The following is a 21,448-nucleotide window of genomic DNA, read 5'->3' on the forward strand; positions in this document are numbered from 1 at the left end:
TCCATCCATCCATCCATTTTCTACCACTTATTCCCTTTTGGGGTCGCGGGGGGCGCTGGCGCCTATCTCAGCTGCAATCGGGCGGAAGGCGGGGTACACCCTGGACAAGTCGCCACCTCATCGCAGGGCCAACACAGATAGACAGACAACACTCACACTCACATTCACACACTAGGGCCAATTTAGTGTTGCCAATCAACCTATCCCCAGGTGCATGTCTTTGGAAGTGGGAGGAAGCCGGAGTACCCGGAGGGAACCCACGCATTCACGGGTAGGACATGCAAACTCCACACAGAAAGATCCCGAGCCTGGATTTGAAACCAGGACTGCAGGACCTTCGTATTGTGAGGCAGACGCACTAACCCCTCTGCCACCGTGAAGCCCCGATGTTATTATTTATTTTTTCTAAATCGAAAACACTTCCTTGTGGTCTACATAACATGTAATGGTGGTTCTTTGGTCAAAATGTTGCATAGATTATGTTTTATAGATCATCTTTAAACTACTTTCTGACAGTCGCTTCAGAATGCGACATTCAGACTTTACTTGAATCAATAACGAAGCAGCATATCCTCATCCACAGGAAATGCGTCCCTGGGTGAGTAATGTAAACTCACTACACCGGGATGTTTTAGCACTTTCATGGCAGATATTAGTAAGAACTTTAAACGACTTTATTTTAGAAATGGCAACAGCGACGGATGAACGTCCCATAACAAGAAGATAGAGTTAAAATAAGAAGTTTATCGACTATGGTGTCCGCACGGACAACAAATGCAGACGCGCGTAAATTTCCAGGACTTACGCAGACTCCAAATACAGCTCAGCAGGTACCAAAAGGTAGCAAAAGTTGTTTTTGAATAATATTGCGTAAACAAAACACCAGATAACGTGTTACCTGATACACACACCATAATATTACTCATATGTTGAAGCATAGTACAATCCATCAAGCGGTTCGGCTTCATAGCTTACCAAAGTCGTACTAAAACATTTTGATAGATTTTTTCACTCTGTGTGTAATGTTCAACAAACTTGTATATTTTCAATGGAACATATAAAATGTTGGTGTTGTTTACTTGAGTCCTATTGCAATCTACACATATCTCTTATGTTTGACTGCCATCTACTAGTGACACTTATCGTTACACCGTGTACTAACTAAAATAGCTTTGAGGTCGGTAAGCAAAACAAGAATCATTCCTTACATAGGCGCACCGGTTCATAAGGCGCACTGTCGATTTTTGAGAAAAAAAAAAAGATTTTAAGTGGGCCTTATAGTGCGTAAAATACAGTATATTGCAATATACAATTTAGGTAAAAATGTCCAATAATGGCTTTTTTGCGGATATCCAATATTCAGATATTGTCCAACTCTTAATTACTGATTCCAATATCAACCGATACCGATATATACAGTCCTGAATTAACACATTAATATGCCTAATTTTGTGGTGATGCCCCGCTGGATGCATTAAACAATGTAACAAGATTTTCCAAAATAAATCAACTCCATCTATCTTCTTCCGCTTATCCGAGGTCGGGTCGCGGGGGCAGCAGCCTAAGCAGGGAAGCCCAGACTTCCTTTTCCCCAGCCACTTCGTCCAGCTCTTCCCGGGGGATCCCGAGGCGTTCCCAGGCCAGCTGGGAGACATTGTCTTCCCAACGTGTCCTGGGTCTTCCCCGTGGCCTCCTCCCTAGGGAGGCGTTCGGGTGGCATCCTGACCAGATGCCCCAACCACCTCATCTGGCTCCTCTCGATGTGGAGGAGCAGCGGCTTTACTTTGAGTTCCTCCCAGATGGCAGAGCTTCTCACCCTATCTCTAAGGGAGAGCCCCGTCACAGGAAACTCATTTTGGCCGCTTGTTCCCGTGATATTATCCTTTCGGTCATGACCCAAAGCTCATGACCATAGGTGAGGATGGGAACGTAGATCGACCGGTAAATTGAGAGCTTTGCCTTCCAGCTCAGCTCCTTCTAAATCAACTCAAGTTATGGAAAAAAAATGTCAACATGGCACTGCCATATCTATTACTGAAGTCACAAAGTGCATTATTTTTTTTAACATGCCTCAAAACAGCAGCTTGGAAATTAGGACATGCTCTCCCTGAGAGAGCATGAGGAGTTTGACGTGGGCGGGGTTAGGAAGCGGGGGGGTTGAGGTGGGGGGGGGGGTTATATATTTTAGCGTCCCGGAAGAGTTGATGCTGCAAGGGTTTCTGGGTATTTGTTCTGTTGTGTTTATGTTGAGTTTATGTTCTCTCGAAATGTGCTTGTCATTCTTGTTTGGTGTGAGTTCACAGTGTGGCGCATATTTGTAACAGTGTTAAAGTTGTTTATACAGCCACCCTCAGTGTGACCTGTATGGCTGTTGACCAAGTATGACTCGCATTCACTTGTGTGTGTGAAAAGCGGTGATATTATGCCTTTAAGGCACGCCCCCAATATCGTTGTCTGGGTGGAAATTTGGGAGAAATTCGGGAGAATGGTTGCCCCGGGAGATTTTCAGGAGGGGCACTGAAATTCGGGAGTCTCCCGGGAAAATCGGGAGGGTTGGCAAGTATGACTGGGAGATGCAACTGCTCTGTACTTCTTCCTATGCCCGTGTACAACTCCGTACAGAAGCGTTTTAAAAAAGTCAGAAATTTTACTTTTTGAGACCGATACCGATAATTTCCGATATTGCATTTTAAAGCACTTATCGGCCGATACAATCGGCAGTCCGGCAGTGGTAGCGTGACAAAAGCACAAGCGGCACTATCAAGTGAAAAGGAAGTACCGTATTTTTCGGACTATAAGTCGCAGTTTTTTTGATAGACTCAAGAGCGACTTATGTGTGAATTTATTAACACATTACCGTACAATATCCAATAATATTATTTAGCTCATCCACGTAAGAGACTAGACGTATAAGATTTCATCTGATTTAGCAATTAGGAGTGACAGATTGTTTGGTAAAACGTCTAGCATGTTCTATATGTTATAGTTATTTAAATGACTCTTACCATAATATGTTACGTTAACATACCAGGCACCTTCTCAGTTGGTTATTTATGAGTCATATAACGTACACTTATTCAGCCTGTTGTTCACTATTCTTTATTTATTTTAAATTGCCTTTTAAATGTCTATTCTTGGTGTTAGATTTTATCAAATAAATGTCCCCCAAAAATGTGACTTATACTCCAGTGCGACTTATATATGTTTTTTTTCCTTCTTTATGATGCATTTTCGGCAGTTGTGACTTATACTCCGGAGCGACTTATGCTCCGAAAAATACGGTAGCACTACCACACATTCAGTGTCTTCATTATCCTTGTTTGCACAGGTAAGACGTTCATTCCAATGCATTAAAGTCTCGAGCATTTATCAACACCTGCCTATAGTTTGCATTACGTGCTAAAACACACCATGCTTTTTTAGCTGTTTGACTACTGACAGGCCCGTGTGCTCTTGTGTATCCAATGTTTCCAATTTCCTATCTGCCAGTGCCAACAATGCAGTGAGATGTACAGGAGATTACGCACCTGCCAAAACCTGACAATGGCTAATATATCTCCGCTTTGGATTACATTTACCATAAGGTGTCATCTCTAAGCTGTTTAATGCATTGTGGAATGACACACTTTAATCAGCAAAGCGCAGTGGAGCCGGCGGATTAAATCAGTTTTTTATCTGCAATTTCTTTGACTTTCCCCGTTGCTCAGGGTTGAAGTGTAAATCACGATGTGTCCCTGATGGTCTTACTTTACTATAGTTTATTGCTGGAGTCACATTTCATGGATTTCATTTATGCATTGAGTATGCTCACAGGCTCGGGGAAAAAAAATAACCTTAAAAAAACAAATGGTCGAAACATATATTGTTCTGTCTGCACAAGACCATCAATCTCTGAATACAGAGCTTATAACCCTTACTGTGTTTTGCCCATACATGCTCAAGAGATTGAATCTGGGACTTAAGTGTATGCACGCTCATGGTCCGACAACAGCAACAGCGGTTGCCGCATTGCACAGAATGGCTAAACAGCTGTACTGCTCCAACAGGGCGATCGATCATGTCCCTCTCTCTGAATCCCAATCAGACGTGGGCAGAGCAGCCCGAGCGGGCTCCCTGTGACTGGCGTGCTGGACTGCTGCTACGCACGGCTCATATCAACCAGGCATCAGCGAAAAAACCTGACCTGGATAGCAGACGAGATGAGCCTACACGCCAGCGCTGTCCAATTGGCCGGTATTCTGGTGAAATTTAGCAAACGGTTGAATTTAAATAAAATTAGCAGAATTTCTGATATTAAGCTGCACCCACCAAATTTTTAGATAAATATATATATCTTTACTAGGGCTGTCAAGTGATCATTTTTAAAAATTTGATTAATCGCACTCATGCACTGCATAAGTCAGTGTTCAAAAACAAGAAAATAAAAATATAAAAATGAGGGGTATTTTATTTGAACTAAGCAAAATTATCTGCCAATAGAACAAGAAAATTCGGCTTGTCAAGACTTTCCAAAACAAGTAAAATTAGCTATCCTCAATGAACCCAGAAATACTTTAAAATAAGTATACAGTGGGGCAAAAAAGTATTCAGTCAGCCACTGAGTGTGCAAGTTCTCCCACTTAAAAGGGGAGGAGTATATTTACAGCTAGAAAAGTGCAGATTGGATTTTAACCTATTTAAAACATGACATCAAAAATGTATTTTTATTGTGAGAAATCATTAAGATGATCAAAGATAAATATCATTAATTATTAATAATAACATAGAGTTAAAGGTAAATTGAGCAAATTGGCTATTTCTGGCAATTTATTTAAGTGTGTGTCAAACTTGTAGCCCCTTCGCAATAATCAGTACTAGAGATGCGCGGTTTGCGGTCTCATCCGCGGAGTCCGCGGGGAAACCGCGGGTCGGGCGGTTGACATGACGAAAAAATAGATTTTAATTAGATTCGGGCGGGTGGCGGTTGAACTATCCGGAGACATTTGATATACATGGTTCTGGGATCGGTATCCTCTGCCATTCAAAGAGCCATTTAAGACCCGTGTCTTAAAGCGAAGAAGTCAATAGGAAACGCTACCTTACCGTGCGTCGGTAAGGTGGGCGGGGTTGGGGGCGCGGGGGTGTAAAATATATTCAGGAAGTGTCATGAATACAAAGAATTATGGGTATTAGTTGTGTTGCGTTTATGTTGTGTTACTGTGGGGATGTTCTCCCGAAATGTGTTTGTCAATCTTGTATTGTGTGGCTTCACAGCGTGGCGCATATTAGTAAGTGTTAAAGTTGTTTATATCACAACCATCAGTGTACTCTGTATCACCCAGTGTGCCTTTCAATCTCATACGTGTGATTGCAGAAGCTGCACACAACATGTTGCTGGACCAACAATCGGTTCCGTACATGTTGTTGAAGGTGTCAAAGACAATGGCTTCACAGTACGCCACATTCTTGTCATCAGGATGAACGCTATTGAATAGTCGCGAGAATGTTAGCGGCTCCAATTGACTACATTACTTTGTGAAACAGTTTTAAATAGCTCCGTAAGTGGTAAAAGTGGCCAACCTCTGATGAAATTCAGCGGGCGATTGGCAGGCGGGTACAGTCCCGATAAAAAGTTGGTTCGTGTGGACGGCGGGTGGATGACGCATCTCTAATCAGTACCCAAGAAGTACCTCTTGGTTTCAAAAAGGTTGGTGACCCCTGCCGTAGATGTTACTGTCACATATGCATGTACAGTAGATGGCAGTATTGTCCTGTTTAAGAGTGTCACAACATTGCTGTCTACGGCAGACGAAGTGCTTTACGGTAGACGAAAACGTGACTGCTGTTGTTGTGTGTTGTTACTGCGCTGAGAGGACGTTAATGAAACTGCCCAACAATAAACCCAAATAAGAAACCAAGAACTCGCCCTCGACCATTCTACAGTTATAATGTCATTGGGCAGGCTCGCTGTTTGTATTGGCTGAGTTCTGATTGGATACAAACTCTAACCTAAAAAAAACAGCGCTGGAAGGAGCATAATATGACAAAATACATTAAACGTGTTTTATCTTTAATTATGATCCTGATTTATGTTAGGCCTACAGAGAAGGCCAGCACGGCCTTGACGACAAACAACTCTACTTACAAAAAAATTCCTGTATGACAATCTCTCTACAAAGTTGCATTTGTATCCAAAAATCGGGGTATTTTCTTAGGAAAGTTGTATTTATGCAAGCACACTGCAAAAACTGAAATCTAAGTAAGATTAAATATCTCAAATAAGTGTGATATTTGCTTATTTTCTGTCTAATAAGAAAATTCTTCTCACTAAGCAGATTTTATGTTAGTGTTTTACTTGTTTTAAGGGCATATTTGCCAACCCTCACGGATTTTCCGGGAGTCTCCTGAAATTCAGCGCCTCTCCCGAAAACTTCCCGGGACAAATTTTCTCCTGAAAATCTCCCGAAATTCAGGCGGAGCTGGAGGCCACGCTCCCTCCAGCTCCATGCGGACCTGAGTGACGTGTCGACAGCCTGTTTTCAACCTGCCATGCTGAACCAAATCTGCCAGGGGCCTTCAGAATCAACAATGCAGGCGTCAGTGCACTGTAAGTGAACGGGCACATAGAGTTGCAAGACAGTTGCGATAGCCAATCAGGTCACGAGTTGTTGTCAGTAAGGCCTTCTACCACTCACTGGAGAAACTTCCAGTCTGAGGTCTGGACTGGAGCCTGCAGTGTCTCAGACTGCAAGTCTCTCCAGAGAGTGGTGAGGACGGCGGAAAAGATCATCAAGACTCCTCTTCCTCCTATCCAGGAAATCGCAAAAAGCCGCTGCCTGACCAGGGCTCAGAAAAGACTCCTCCCACCCCCACCAAGGACTGTTTTACACTGCTGGACTCTAGAAAGAGGTTCCGCAGCCTCCGAAGCAGAACCTCCAGGTTCTGTAACAGCTTCTTCCCTCAGGCCATAAGACTTTTGAACGCAACATAATTACACCCTAAGGCCCCCCAAAAATGGATTAACTCGCAGGAATAAAAAGACAATATAACATACATCCATAAACCTCAGTGCATATGCAAAAGTGAAATATATTTATCTGTACAGTAATCTATTTATTTATATCTGCACCTTTTTGGTTTTTTATCCTGAACTACCATGAGCTAATGCAACAACATTTTGTTCTTATCTGTACTGTAAAGTTCAAATTAAAATGACAATAAAAAGGAAGTCTAAGTCTAGTTGGACTTAGTGACCAAGTGACTAGCCAATCACAAGTTGCAAATCAGGAAGTGGCACCGAAACCACACAGAGCCATAGAAAGCCTCAGAAAACTCACCGGTACAATAACCACGGAGATAAAGTGTTTTTCTTACACCTCGTAATCCGCTGTGGAAAGACGAAACCCAGCAATGCAGGTTTAGTGAGCGGTCCACGCTCCCCCGAAGGAAATCCATTTTTGGCAGGCAATCACATTTTGGCTCAACACCGGTGGTGAAATGGTTTGCCCACCACTTTCACACAAATCAACCGACTACTACGACGGTACCACAGGCTTATACGGCGTCGGATGGGTGCTATAAATTGTGAGTTCAAATATTTAATTTCTTTATTTATTCATGTTTCATTAGTTTTATACAATTATTAAAATGCTGACAGTACCACGTAAGATATGTTTTAATTGCTGAAGTGGGTTTATTGAATGTTAAATGCGCCGAAAAATAGACCCTTTTGTGCGCTGTTGACGGGATTCAATTCACAGCAGTGTGCAATTGGGTTTCTGTATGGTATCTCCAGCCGTGTCCATATGGTGACATAGATTACGGTTAGGGATTACCGATAAGGGCTTTTTTTGTCGATATCCGATATTCCGATATTGTCCAACTCTTAATTAAAGATACCGATATACACAGTCGTGGAATTAACACATTGTTATGCCTAATTTTGTTGTGATGCCCCAATGGATGCATTAAACAATGTAACAAGGTTTTCCAAAATAAATCAACTCAAGTTATGGAAAAAAAAAACATGCCACCATGGCACTGTGCACTTGTCGCTAATGATGTCACATTATGCATTTTTTTACAATATGATTGACCAGCTAGGAGACACCGAGCGTAACAAGTTAAATGGATTAGAAAGACCAGATTTATAAAAACATCAATAAAAAAAACAAAATTGAATAACTTTTTTTTTTTTTAACTTGGGACTTCCTGCGGGCCGTAGGTTGGGGACCCCAGGTTTAAGGGGTTGAACGACTTAGCGTAGACGTGGCCTTAACTTCTCCCCTGACGAGCAACTCTCCTGGTCGAGCTCCTTCAACGACTATGTCGTTTTCTACAAGTGGCGTTGACAAAACACTTCCACTGCAGATCAGATTGTGACAGCGGAGATCAACATTTACATTGAGTGACATCATAACCAATCCGAGTTGCTGCTATAATGACAGACATGCAGACTACGTCCATCCAATGACTGCGGGGGGGAAGCACAATGTCTCATCAACCGATACGTTCACCCCCTGACTGGTTATTTGACCTGATATTTGCCTCCTGGTAAATGTGCATGCCAGGGACTCCGGCACTCACAGTGATTGTGCAGCTCAGCCGGAAATGCAAATGCTTGTCAGGTACGGTCCTGGCTGGTGATGCTCTGTGAATACCACTGCTGCATTGGTGATTTTTATAACACAGCAGCTTTGTGCTTGCTATTTTATGTGCTAAATGGCGGGAAACGCATTAGAATTATAGAATTACATGGGCGTTGGCGTCGCAATTGGGTCAAAGTTAGTGGAGCACGGCTGTGTTTGTGCTCGTGCGGTTTACAGAAAGCAGTGGTCATAGCTGTCAGACGAGTTTATGCACACGTGCTTGTGCTTTGTGTGGCAGGACCTTCCCAGGGGGTTGCATATGAGCTGTCAGAGGACGATGGATAAAGAAGCTGCCCGGCTTAGCAAGGGGCTCTGGGAAAAATACCATGGATTTGGGTGAACATGTGTAGGAGCTGGAAGTGCATACGAAAAATGAGAAGTCATAGTGGACGCAGGAGAGAGGTAACCGTGGTCCATGTCGGATGTCATAAGTCAAATATGCCTTTTGCGACTATATTATTACAGGTGGTCCTCAGTCTGCATTGGATAATATATGTAAAGTTTTGGCTATGTCGAGTCGAAACGTATGCATTATACTTGATTTAACACCTAAGTCACTCACATTTTAAACAGAACACCCGAAGGACATACAGTCGCGGTGAAAAGTTTACATAGACTTGTAAAGAACACAATGTCATGGCTGTCTTGAGTTTCCAATCATTTCTATTAATTTCTAAAAAAAATTGAGTGATTGGAGCACATACTTGTTGGTCACAACAAACGTTCATGAAGTTTGGTTCTTATGGGTCTACTGAAAATGTGACTGGGTCAAAAGTATACATACAGCAATGTTAAAGGGGAACATTATCACAGTTTCAGAAGGGTTAAAACCAATAAAAATCAGTTCCCAGTGGCTTATTTTATTTTTCGAAGTTTTTTTCAAAATTTTACCCATCATGGAATATCCCGAAAAAAGGCTTTAAAGTGCCTGATTTTCGCTATCTGTAAATCCACCGTCCATTTTCCTGTGATGTCATCTAGTGATGCCAATACAAACAACATGGCGGATACCACAGCAAGATATAGCGAATTTAGCTCGGATTCAGACTCGGATTTCAGCGGCCTAAGCGATTCAACAGATTACGCATGTATTGAAACGGATGGTTGGAGTGTGGAGGCAGGTAGGGAAAACGAAATTGAAGAAAAAAACTGAAGCTATTGAGCAAATAGCTATTGACGCTATTCGGCGATCGCCTTCTAACCAACGATTGCATCTTTTGACCACTGGAGCAACTTAAATGAGTCGTTTGGTAAGTGTTTGTTTGGCATTAAATGTGGGTGGAGGGAAAGGCTGGATGCAAATATAGCTACAAATGTACATAGAACTAGACTAAATAGCATGTCAGCATCGATTAGCTGCCAACATGCCGCGACCAAATATGTCTGATTAGCACATAAGTCAATAACATCAACAAAACTCACCTTTGTGATTTTGTTGACTTTATGTGTCGCAGGATATCCACATGTTTCTCTGTCCCATTTCTGTCGTAGCATCGCCAGTAAAATGTCTAGACCAAACGAGGGACTTTCGCATCTTTTGACACTGGCGCAACTTGAATCCGTCGATTGGTATGTGTTTGTTTGGCATTAAATGTGGATGGAGGGAAAGGCTGGATGCAAATATAGCTACAAATGAGGCATAACGATGCAATATGTACATACAGCCAGCCTAAATAGCATGTTAGCATTGATTAGCATGCCGTGCTAATCGATGCTTACTCCACGCAAATCAACTTGAATGCGTCCCTGATCGTGTTGTTACACCCTCCGACCACACACCGACGAGGCATGATGTCTCCAAGGTACGGAAAACAGTCGAACAAATGGAAAATAACAGAGCTGATTTGACTCGTTTGTAATGTGTTTGAGAAAATGGCGGATTGATTACCTATGTGACGTAACTTTGTAACGTCATCGCTCCGAGAGCGAATAATAGAAAGGCGTTTGATTCGCCAAAATTCACACATTTAGAGTTCGGAAATCGGTGAAAAAATATATGGTCTTTTTTCTGCAACATCAAGGTATATATTGACGCTTACATAGGTCTGGTGATAATGTTCCCCTTTAATATTTGTTTACATGTCCCTTGGCAAGTTTCACTGCTATAAGGCGCTTTTGGTAGCCATCCACAAGCTTTTGGTTGAATTTTTGACCACTCTTCTTGATAAAATTAGTGCAGTTCAGCTAAATTTGTTGGTTTTCTAACATGCACTTGTTTCTTCAGCATTGTCCATACGTTTAAGTCAGGGCTTTGGGACGGCCATTCTAAAACCTTCATTCTAGCCTGGTATAGCCAATCCTTTACCACTTTTGACGTGTGTTTGGGGTCATTGTCCTGTTGGAACACCCAACCTCTGGGCTGATGATTTTAGGTTGTCCTGAAGAATTTGGAGGTAATCCTACTTTTTCATTGCCCTATTTACTCTGTAAAACACCAGTTCCATTGGCAGAAAAACAGGGCCGGAGCATAATACTACCACCACCACGCTTGACGGTAGGGATGGTGTTCCTGAGATTAAAAGCTTCACCTTCTCTCTTCCAAACATATTGCTGTGTATTGGGGCCAAACAGCAAAATGTGTGTTTCATACAGGGGTGTCTAAATCATTTTAGCTCAGGGGCCACATCGGGGCTTGACTATTAAAATCATGGCATTAAATTGAAAAAAATAAATAAATAAAGACAATTTCAAATCGTTTTCTTTGTCTTACTTTTGGCCAAAATAGAACAAACACATTCTGAAAATATTACAATAAAGATAGAGGGCAAAAATACCGTCAGCGGTAAAGTTTAGACCCATGAATGTTTATGAATGAATACATTTTACGTATGAATGCAAATGTTTTTTCTTTTGTATTGTTTGTTTTAATACATTAAGTAACGTTTATGACAACTTTTTCCCAAAACACAATATAGAATGTGAGATATAACACAATCATTTACATATTTATCATTTGTTTTCAAAACATTCACAAAAAAAATTGGAACCCCAAAAATGTACTGTGGCACCCCATTTTTATGACTTGATGGGGTCCCGGGACCCTATTTTGAACAATACTCCAACAGTGATGGAGTATTGGTGCGTGCCAAACAGCAGCAGGCGGCTGTGGCCTGCGGGCCGGTTCTAACACTAATCAAATATCATCCCAGGGGCCATAGATAATTCATTTATGGGCCGGATGTGGCCCGTGGGCCCCGACTTTGGCACCTAGGAAATATAGAATAAAATAGTGCTAAAAATGGCCAATGGTGTTATAAAACAGCACTCCTTTAGAACGACAAACTGAAAGATGCCGGCATCCGTTCAAAGTAGCTCAATCAGCCACAAATGAAGGTGGATGCAGGCAAAGCTATGGGCACTCCGAATTTAGTGATTTTGGAACAAATCGCCTACTGGACAACATCTTGGACACGCGGTTTGCTCTGCATGACGAGTTCGAGAAACAATAAATAAACAATTCGAATAAAAAAGTTTCAATTTGTTTTCGCTCACTCAATGACAAACATTCTAATCTGGATATTTTTCCCAGGCTGCAAGCGACGTGGGAATGTCGTTGCTTTGAGATTACCCGAGAGATTGGTGTAGTGACGACACTACAAATTCCTTCCGTCTCTCTCTTGGACATACACTTGTTGGTTGTTGACTTTTGTTGGACTGACTGGCTGCGGTATCGAGCACCAAAGCTGCTAAACAGAACCATTTTGCAGGCTTAAAAACACATACGCATCCATGGAAAATACACGCCACACTAAACGCGCACCCCACCCAAAACCCCAAATCCCCGACCATCCACGCTTCACCCCATGTGGTATGACGAAAACGTGCAGCAGCGCCCCAATTTGCTGGCAGCTTCGGGCCGGATGCCTGCCCCCTCATGGCAAGTCTCGATCCGTGCGTCGTAATATGTTTACAGTGGGGCAAAAAAGTATTTAGTCAGCCACCGATTGTGCAAGTTCTCCCACTTAAAATGATGACAGAGGTCTGTAATTTTCATCATAAGTACACTTCAACTGTGAGAGACAGAATGTGAAAAAAAAATCCAGGAATTCACATTGTAGGAATTTCAAAGAATGTATTTGTAAATTATGGTGGAAAATAAGTATTTGGTCAACCATTCAAAGCTCTCACTGATGGAAGGAGGTTTTGGCTCAAAATCTCACGATACATGGCCCCATTCATTCTTTCCTTAACACGGATCAATCGTCCTGTCCCCTTAGCAGAAAAACAGCCCCACAGCATGATGTTTCCACCCCCATGCTTCACAGTAGGTGTGGTGTTCTTGGGATGCAACTCAGTATTCTTCTTCCTTCAAACACGACGAGCTGAGTTTATACCAAAAAGTTCTATTTTGGTTTCATCTGACCACATGACATTCTCCCAATCCTCTGCTGTATCATCCATGTATCCATTTTGGTACAAACTCAACTTGTCGTGTTTGGAGGAAGAAGAATACTGAGTTGCATCCCAAGAACACCATACCTACTGTGAAGCATGGGGGTGGAAATATCATGCTGTGGGGCTGTTTTTCTGCTAAGGGGACAGGACGATTGATCCGTGTTAAGGAAATAATGAATGGGGCCATGTATCGTGAGATTTTGAGCCAAAAACTCCTTCCATCAGTGAGAGCTTTGAATGGTTGACCAAATACTTATTTTCCACCATAATTTACAAATAAATTCTTTAAAATTCCTACAATGTGAATGCCTGGATTTTTTTTCACATTCTGTCTCTCACAGTTGAAGTGTACCTATGATGAAATTTACAGACTTCTGTCATCATTTTAAGTGGGAGAACTTGCACAATCGGTGGCTGACTAAATTCTTTTTTGCCCCACTGTATGTATGTGCTTTGATGTTTTTTTTGCCTGGTCTCTAACTAACGCCCCCATCTCCAGGAGTTTAGTTTGAGACTTGGATTTTTTTCTCCTCCTTTCCCCCCCAAAATAACCATTTCCCCTACCTCTTTTATTGTGCACAAGTGCTCCATTACAACAAGAGCACACTTCCAACCTTCACAATAAAATCGCTGAGCGTTACATCCTGTCCGACTGCGATAGCAAAAAAGGGTTTCAGTAAAATAGCGTACATATTTACTGTTATTATTATTTTGTATTTGGAGAACTTGCTATCTCTCTGCCACATGCATAGGAATCTCCTACAACAACAAAACAAGAAGGAATGATTCTCTCCTTATTTAGTGGCTGCATTGAGCTCTTCCTGCCCTGCACATTCCTTTAAACCCGGGCTTCAAGCCTAATATTGCTAGTCTACATCTTGCTCAACCTTAAGCTGGGATATTCACTTTGTTTTTATTGCACCAACAGTGAAAAAAAAAACATCTCACAGAGATAGAATGTTTAAGATGGTAGTAAATAGCATAAAACACACACCAGTCTTTTTTCATTTCCTACTGTAGTAATTGTGAATCCGAAGGTTAGGAATGCTTTGTAATCATTTTTTGTTTCTTCTTGCTGCTGTAAACTCGTCATATTTTCTTCGCATTCCTATCACATACTTATTTATCTGTTTGGCTCCGTTAGCTCTGTGCACATATGAGTATTCCCACCTTCTACCAACTTCGTCACGTCCGTTGTGTCCTTGAGCAAGACACTTCACCCTTGCTCCTGATGGGTCGTGGTTAGGTTAGCGCCTTGCATGGCAGCTCCCGCCATCAGTGTGTGCATGTATGGGTGAATGTGGAAATGTTGTCGTGGGCATGATGTTAATGTATCTGGCAGTAGATGCTCCTCGATGGGGGTCTTGGGGCACTTGGAGGTTAACCCCTTTACTACTGTTACCCCAGGTGGCCCTTGGCAAAGGCCTAATACCTGACTGCCCCCGAGCCAGGGACACGGTGAAGACCTCAATGGCGGAGCAGGGCGAAAGACGGTAGAATAAAAGGGGCACATTATCCCATTTTAAAAAGGGTTAAAACCAATAAAAATCAGTTCCCAGTGGCTTATTTTTTTTTTTTTTCTAAATTTCACCCGTCCCGGAATATCCCTAAAAAAAGCTTTAAAGTGCCTTATTTTCGCTATCTGCGAAGCCACTGTCTATTTTCCTGTGACGTCATCCAGTGCTGCCAATACAGACAAACAATGGCGAATTGAGCACAGCAAAATATAGCGACATTAGCTCGGATTCAGACTCGGATTTCAGCGGCTTAAGCGATTCAACAGATTACGCATGTATTGAAACAGATGGTTGGAGTATGGAGGCAGATAGCGAAAATGAAATTGAATAAGAAACTGAAGCTATTGAGCAAATAGCTATTGACGCTATTTGGCCATGTTTGCCTTAGCATCGCCGGTAAAATGTATAGACCAACGAACGGAAGTTTCGCATCTTGTGACACTGGATCAACTTAAATCCGTCGATTTGTAAGTGTTTGTTTGGCATTAAATGTGGGTGGAAGGAAACGCTGGATGAAAATTTTGTTTCAAATGTACATACAGCTAGCCTAAATAGCATTTTAGCATCGATTAGCTGGCAGTCATGCCGCGACCAAATATGTCTGATTAGCACATAAGTCAATAACATCAAAAAAACTCCCCTTTGTGATTTTGTTGACTTTATCGTTGGTAATGCATCTGCAGGTTATCCATACATCGCTGTGCCATGTCTGCCTTAGCGCCGCCGGTAAAATGTGAAGACACTCCGGCACATTCAATGGGGGTCTGGCGGCAGATTTCTTTGACTTTATCGTTGGAAATGCATCTGCTTTGAGTGTCGCAGGATATCCACACAATCTTGCCATCTCTGTAGTAGCAGAGCTTTCCTCTGTAAAGTGTGCGGAACAAACGACTGACCATTTCTTCGGCTTTCCCCACACCCTCGTATTTTGAACAAATTTCGTCCAATTTCTTGCCACTTTCGCATCTTTGGCCCAGCGGTGCAACTTGAATCCCTCCCTGTTAGTGTTGTTACACCCTCCGACAACACACCGACGAGGCATGATGTCTCCAAGGTTCCAGAAAATGGTAAAAAAAAACGGAAAATAACAGAGCTGAGACGCGGTGTTTGTAATGTGTTTGAGAAAATGAAAATGGTGGCTTTATTACCTAGGTGACGTCACGTTCTGACGTCATCGTTCCGAGAGCGAAAAATAGAAAGGCGTTTGATTCGCCAAAATTAACCCATTTGGAGTTCGGAAATCGGTTAAAAAAATATATGGTCTTTTTTCTGCAACATCAAGGTATATATTGACGCTTACATAGGTCTGGTGATAATGTTCCCCTTTAAGAACTACCACAACGGCTGCGACGGCGGAGGAAGGCTGCAGCAGAAAAGGGTCCCCAGTCGTCTCGGACTCCATGCCACTGGACCATGACCTGATTCTGTCAAGGATCGTCTGTGCACCAGTCTACCCACGTTAAACAAAGTCACATGCGGGCATCCTCCATAAAGGGATACACCCTTACCAGGAGGATCGTCGTACTTGATCGAGTGACTGCCGATGATGATGAGTGTAAAGTACATTTCAGACCACTGGTGGTAACAGTAATGTGTGTGTTGAGTTTAAACCAAAACCTTCCCATGTTTTGTTTAAAATACTGTACCAATGTATATCGTCTAACCACTAGGCCACCTACTCAGTGGCCTAGTGCAGTGGTTCTCAAATGGGGGTACAAGTACCCCTGGAGGTACTTGAAGGTATGCCAAGGGGTACGTGAGATTTTTTTTTAAATATTCTAAAAATAGCAACAATTCAAAAATCCTTTATAAATACATTTATTGAATAGTACTTTAACAAAATATGAATGTAAGTTAATAAACTGTGAAAAAAAATACAACAATGCAATATTCAGTGTTGACAGCTTGATATTTTGTGAACATGTTCCATAAATATTGATGTTAAAGATTTCTTTTTTTGTGAAGAAATCTTTAGAAATAAGTTCATGAATCCAGATGGATCTCTATTAAAATCCCCAAAGAGGGCACTTTAAGTTGATGATTGCTTCTATGTGTGGATTTTTTTTTTTTATATAATTAAAACACTTGTTTATTTTTCAACAAGTTTTTAGTTATTTTTATATCTTTTTTTCCAAATAGTTCAAGAAAGACCACTTCAAATGAGCAATATTGTTACACTGTTATACAATTTAATGAATCAGAAACTGATGACATAGTGCTGCATTTTATTTATTTATCTCTTTTTCGACCAAATATGCTTTGCTCTGATCAGGGGGAACTTGAATTAAAAAATGTTCACAGGGGGTACTTCACTGAAAAAAGGTTGCGAACCACTGGCCTAGTGGTTAGAGTGTCTGCCCTGAGATCGGTAGGTTGTGAGTTCAAACCCCGACAGAGTCATACCAAAGACTATAAAAATGGGACCCATTACCTCCCTGCTTGGCCCTCAGCATCAAGGGTTGGAATTGGGGGTTAAATCACCAAAAATGATTCCCGGGCGTGGCCACCGCTGCCGCCCACTGCTCCCCTCACCTCCCAGGGGGTGAACAAGGGGATGGGTCAAATGCAGAGGACAAATTTCACCACACCTAGCGTATGCGTGACAATCATTGGTACTTTAACTTATCCATATCGCCCAGCCCGAGCTCAAACCAGATCATCCCGCTGCCTGGCAATTGCCTGAACATCCCATTAAGAATAATAATGTCTAAGCAGCTGACAGGGACCCTTAAAGGCGAAGGTCGCCCTGATATTACAGCTTTAAAGGCTCCCTATTATGACTCAACTTCAATGTAACCGCTCACCTTGCCTTTAATAACCCATGGCTCTATAGTGGCTGAGCATGTATGGAGATTCTAAATCGAGACTTGCAGAGGAAAGTTTTTTTATTTTTTTCTGGGCTACTAGTTGGAGGCGTGAGAATTGTTAATGAAATTACCACAGGGGTGAAGAGGAGCTCGTTGGTGTGGCCTTGTATGGCTGACATATCCTGCTGGGACACACAAGTGCGGCGGTAGCTGGCACCGAAACGGCTTCAGCAGCACTTTTTATCCCTCAATTTTGGCCTTTGCCTCTTTCTCTGCTACTTTTTATTCTGCTTCCACCTACTTTTGATTACCGACCCCGCGTTCCCCTGCGACCATCCTGACTTTCTGGGGTTTTCAGCATGTCGTAAAGTAATGATGACCGTGAACAGAGAAGACAAGACACAAAAACAGTGTGTCCCCGGCCTCTATTTGAGCTTTTCCACCACCGCCTGCTCTCCCCTTGCTCGGAGGCTGTGAGAGGACAAGGAAATAGTGCGCGGGAGAGGAAAGTGCAAGCTCTTAAGACGATTGCGAAAAAAAACAAAAAAAACATCACAAAGGCGTGAGTGTGAATATTAACAGGGTTTCTGTCTGCAGAAGCAGCAAAATCAGAGGAAGTGACATAAGAAAACCTCAGCAATTTACCCACAACAGTGTCATCGATCAAAACCAACAACACTCAAAAATCATTCATCATGAATATAAAAATAAAAAATACTTTTTTGTTGTCAAGATGTGTAACCTTACATGAGGGGAAAGAAGCAGAGTGTGTTGCGTGTTCTTGTATTTCTACCCTTCTTGAGACAACAAGGAAAAGAGCCTTCCATATGAGGACCGGTGAACAAGTTAGGACCAGAATCACGATCTCAAAAAGGAAAACCATTGCATCTAATAGAGAATGTCTCATTTGCACCCCTGGTGGTGAAATCTATCAAAATTAGGGCGGTCCCAAAAAAGATTGATTTTTCAAATTGACTGTCGGTTTCTAAAGTGCTAGCCCTCTGGTCAACATATGAAATAACAAGTGTGCGTCAGCGATCCTGTTCTGTCTCCCTGTAATGTTTGTCTGATTTTTAATAGGATTTTGCTAAAAATTTTAATTTCCCCTCGGGGATTATCCTGCGATGAGGTGGCGACTTGTCCAGGGTGTACCCCGACTTCCGCCCGATTGTAGCTGAGATAGGCACCAGCGCCCCCCGCAACCCCAAAAGGGAATAAGCGGTAGAAAATGGATGGATGGATGGATTATTCAAGTATTTCTTATTCTGATTCTGTGCGTAAGAAATTGAAATGCACCCCCTTTGGCCAAAATAAATGTTGTAAATACAAATCTTTATATATCTAGAATGGGTGGTCCTACAGAGGGAGGTATTTTTCGGAGGTCTCAAGAAGGTAACAAATACAAGAATATATGTGTGTAAGTGTGTATTTCTATCCTTCTTGAGACATCAACAAGGAAAAGTACCTTTCGTATGAGGACCGGTGAACAAGTTAGGACATAAAAAATGGTCCCAATATGGAAAACCATTGCATCTAATATTTGCACCCCTGGTGGTGAAATCTATCAAAATTAGGGTCGTCCCAAAAAAAAGGTATTTTTCCAATCGACTTTGCGTCGGTTTTAAATGTGCTCACCCTCTGGTCAACATATGAAATAACAAGTGTGCATCGGCAATCCTGTTCTGTCTGCCTGTAATGTTTGTCTGATCTTCAATGGGATTGTGGTGAAAATCTTAATTCACCCTTGGGGATTATTAAAGTATTTCTGATTCTGATTTTTATTCCTTTCGTAAGAAATTGAAATGCGCCCCCTTTGGTCAAAATTAATTAAAACAAAAAAGCTAAATGCCTACCTTTTTTTTCTATTTGCATAGTATGCATTATTAATGTTGTAAATACAAATCTTTATATATTTAAAAAGGGTGGTCCTACAGAGATAGGTAATTTTCGGAGGTCTCAAGAAAGTAACAAATACAATAATATGTGTGTGAGAGTGTGTATTTCTACCTTTCTTGAGACATCAACAAGGAAAAGTACCTTCCATATGAGGACCAGTGAACAAGTTAGGACCAAAATCATGGTCTCAATACGGAAAACCATTGCATCTAAAAGAGTGTGTCTCATTTGCACTCCTGGTGGTGAAATCCATCAAAATTAGGGCGGTCCCAAAAAAGATTGATTTTTCAAATTGACTGTCGGTTTCTAAAGTGCTAGCCCTCTGGTCAACATATGAAATAACAAGTGTGCGTCAGCGATCCTGTTCTGTCTCCCTGTAATGTTTGTCTGATTTTGAATGGGATTGTTCTGAAAATCTTAATTTCCCCTCGGGGATTATTCAAGTATTTCTTAATCTGATTCTCTGCGTAAGAAATTGAAATGCACCCCCTTTGGCCAAAATTCAAGGTAAAAGCTTTCCATTTTTCCATTTGCATAGTATGCATTATAAATGTTGTAAATACAAATCTTTATATATCTAGAAAGGGTGGTCCTACAGAGGTAGGTATTTTTTTGGAGATCTCAAGAAGGTAACAAATACAAGAATATGTATGTGTGAGTGTGTATTTCTATCCTTCTTGAGACATCAAGAAGGAAAAGTACATTTCGTGTGAGGACCGGTGAACAAGTTAGGACATGAAAAATGGTCCCAATACGGAAAACCATTGCATCTAATATTTGCATACCTGGTGGTGAAATCTGTCAAAATTAGGGTCGTCCCAAAAAAGAGGTATTTTTCCAATTGACTTTGCGTCGGTTTTAAAAGTGCTCACGCTCTGGTCAAAATATGAAATAAGTGTTCATCGGCAATCCTGTTCTGTCTCCCTGTAATGTTTGTCTGATCTTCAATGGGATTGTGCTGAAAATCTTAATTCACCCTTGGGGATTATTCAAGTATTTCTGATTCTGATTTTTATTCTGTGCGTAAGAAATTGAAATGCGTCCCGTTTGGTCAAAATTAATTAAAACAAAAAAAGCTAAAAGCCTACCTTTTTTTCTATTTGCATAGTATGCATTATAAATGTTGTAAATACAAATCTTTATATATCTAGAATGGGTGGTCCTACAGAGGGAGGTATTTTTCGGAGGTCTCAAGAAGGTAACAAATACAAGAATGTGTGTGTGTAAGTGTGTATTTTTATCCTTCTTGAGACATCAACAAGGAAAAGTACCTTTCGTATGAGGACCGGTGAACAAGTTAGGACATAAAAAATGGTCCCAATATGGAAAACCATTGCATCTAATATTTGCACCCCTGGTGGTGAAATCTATCAAAATTAGGGTCGTCCCCAAAAAAAGGTATTTTTCCAATCGACTTTGCGTCAGTTTTAAAAGTGCTCACCCTCTGGTCAACATATGAAATAACAAGTTTGAATCAGCAATCCTGTTCCGTCTCCCTGTAATGTTTGTCTGATCTTCAATGGGATTGTGGTGAAAATCTTAATTCACCCTTGGGGATTATTCAAGTATTTCTGATTCTGATTTTTATTCTGTGCGTAATAAATTGAAATGCGCCCCGTTTGGTCAAAATTAATTAAAACAAAAAAGCTAAATGCCTACCTTTTTTTCTATTTGCATAGTATGCATTGTTAATGTTGTAAATACAAATCTTTCTATATTTAAAAAGGGTGGTCCTACAGAGATAGGTAATTTTCGGAGGTCTCAAGAAGGTAACAAATACAAGAATATGTGTGTGTGAGTGTGTGTTTCTACCCTTCTTGAGACATCAAAAAGGAAAAGTACCTTCCATATGCGGACCAGTGAACAAGTTAGGACCAGAATCACAGTTCCAATACGGAAAACCATTGCATCTAAAAGAGAATGTCTCATTTGCACCCCTGGTGGTGAAATCCGTCAAAATGAGGGTGGTCCCAAACGAGAGGGATTTTTCAAATAGACTGAGTTGGTTTTAGCGTGCTAGCCCTCTGGTCAACATATGAAATAACAAGTGTGCGTCAGGAATCCTGTTCTGTCTCCCTGTAATGTTTGTCTGATTTTGAATGGGATTGTGCTAAAAATCTCAATTTCCCCTCAGGGATTATTAAAGTATTTCTGACTCTAATTATGATTCTGTGCGTAAGAAATTGAAATGCAAACCCTTTGGCCA

General features: G+C 41.4%; 1 protein-coding gene across 3 annotated transcripts in view; it reads right to left on the reverse strand.

The window, feature by feature from the left end:
• The window catches only part of rbms3 (RNA binding motif, single stranded interacting protein), an 807,584-nt gene that overhangs the window by 296,874 nt on the left and 489,262 nt on the right, over positions 1-21,448 (reverse strand). The window lies entirely within an intron of this gene.

Source organism: Nerophis ophidion, linkage group LG21, assembly GCF_033978795.1.
Source record: "Nerophis ophidion isolate RoL-2023_Sa linkage group LG21, RoL_Noph_v1.0, whole genome shotgun sequence".
In the NCBI taxonomy this organism is placed as follows: Eukaryota; Metazoa; Chordata; class Actinopteri; order Syngnathiformes; family Syngnathidae; genus Nerophis; species Nerophis ophidion.